General features: G+C 42.4%; 1 non-coding gene across 1 annotated transcript; it reads right to left on the reverse strand.

Annotated features, from left to right (window-relative positions):
• Window positions 1–392: 392 nt before the first annotated feature.
• On the reverse strand, window positions 393–466 carry TRNAR-ACG (transfer RNA arginine (anticodon ACG)). Its single transcript has one exon. It is a non-coding gene; the product is annotated as a tRNA-Arg (tRNA).
• Window positions 467–2,192: the final 1,726 nt, after the last annotated feature.

Here is a 2,192-nt window from a genome sequence, read left to right on the forward strand (position 1 = left end):
CTCATATTGTTCATGGGTTGAGAGCGGGAGTTGAACTCTAGGAGGTCGAATCCCCCCTTGTTCCTCAGTAGCTCAGTGGTAGAGTACTCGGCTGTTAACTGACTGGTCGTAGGTTCGAATCCTACTTTGGGAGATTTTACTCATTATTTAATGTAAGAATAAATAATTGAATTAAAGTTCTTGCTTTGACCCTTAGGAGTAGATAACCCATTCTCTATCCTTGTTTCTATTTCTATTGCATTCTATCTCATCGCATCACATTCTGTTCTACAATTCCACTTTGACAAAAGGAAAGAGCATACCTAGGTTCAATAGCTTTACGCCTGCTATCCCGATCATGATTTTCCGACCATCAGGGGGAAAGTAAAGGCCCTTCCCCCTTTGGAAGGCTGTGGGCGAGGAGGGATTCGAACCCCCGACACCGTGGTTCGTAGCCACGTGCTCTAATCCTCTGAGCTACATGCCCAGCTGTCTCCACTGGATCTCATCCCGGGGGTACCCCTTCATTTCAGGTTAAGAAGATGGGAAAGCGCCTTTCTCTCTATAAGAACAGTGCGTTCCGAGGTGTGAAGTGGGAGAGAGGGGATGTGATGATTGAGGTTTTGAATAAGACAACCTTTGCATTTTAGATTTGGATCTTTTTCTTATTTCAAAATAGTGAAAAAGTCAAATAAGAGGTGTTAAGCTTTTTATCATTCTAGCATCGAGCTATTTTTCCGCAGTAGAGTTTAACCAACAAATTCGGGATGGATTGGCGTGGTTCCTCTATGCCTAGGACACCAGAATATCGAACCATGCACGAGGAAAGGCATGAGATAAATATTGGCTAGTAATTGTGAAGCCCCAATTCTTGACTGAAAGGGACACCAAAGGCCTCCGCCCTCCCTCTCTATCTATCCAAGAGATGGAAGGGCAGAGCTTTTTTTTTGGTTTTTTCATATTTTCATCAAAGAGTTGAACAATGAAGATAGATGGAAAGTGCCTGATCGATTTGATCATGCAATGTAGGAACAAGGTTCAAATCGTTCATTCGTTGGGATGCCTCAGCTGCTGATACATATCCAACATATATATAATTTTTGATTGTTCCATGCTATTATATTATCAATCTTGGATGTTTTATAATCATTTTATATCATTTTTGGTACTAACCTATTGACATAGTGCCAAGTGCCAGTTCCTGTTTTTTGCATGTTTTTTACATCGCAAAAAATCAATATTAGACGGAGTCCAAATGCCACAAAACTTTACGAAGTTTTTTATGGACTAGAAGGAACATGTTGGGCCCTGGTTACACCTGGGGGGAGTCCCGAGGAGGAGACAACCCACCAGGGTGCGCAGGAGGCCCAGGCGCCCCCTGGTGGGTTGTGCACACCTCGGGTGCCCCCAGACCGCCTCTTTGCTCTATAAATACCCCAAAAATCCCATAACCCTAGGGGAGTCGACGAAGTATTCATCCATCCGCCGCAGAGTTCAGAACTACCAGATCCAATCTAGACACCATCTCGGATGGGGTTCACCACCTCCATTGGTTCCTCTCCGATGATGCGTGAGTAGTTCTTTGTAGACCTTCGGGTCCGTAGTTAGTAGCTAGATGGCTTCATCTCTCTCTCTCTCTTGATTCTCAATACAATGGTCTCTTGGAGATCCATATGATGTAACTCTTTTGCGTGTGTTTGTTGGGATCCGATGAACTTCTTGTTTATGATCAGATCTATCTTTTTATATCCATGAAAGTATTTGAGTTTCTTTGATCTCTTTTACGCATGATTGCTTATAGCCTCGTCTTTCTTCTCTGATATTTGGGTTTTGTTTGGCCAACTTGATCTATTTATCTTGCAATGGGAAGAGGTGGTTTGTAGTGGGTTCGATCTTACGGTGCTTGATCCTAGTGACAGGAAGGGAAATGACACATATGTATCGTTGCTACTAAGGACAAAACAATAGGGTCTATCTCTACATAGATAGATCTTGTCTACATCATGTCATCGTTCTTATTGCATTACTCTGTTTCTCCATGAACTTAATACACTAGATGCATGCTAGATAGTGGTCGATGTGTGGAGTAATAGTAGTAGATGCAGGCAGGAGTCGATCTACTAATCTTGGACGTGATGCCTATATAATGATTATTGCCTGGATATTGTCATAATTATTTGAGGTTCTGTCAATTGCCCAATAGTAATTTGTTT

The sequence above is a fragment of the Triticum aestivum genome, chromosome 4A, assembly GCF_018294505.1.
Source record: "Triticum aestivum cultivar Chinese Spring chromosome 4A, IWGSC CS RefSeq v2.1, whole genome shotgun sequence".
Lineage (NCBI taxonomy): Eukaryota > Viridiplantae > Streptophyta > Magnoliopsida > Poales > Poaceae > Triticum > Triticum aestivum.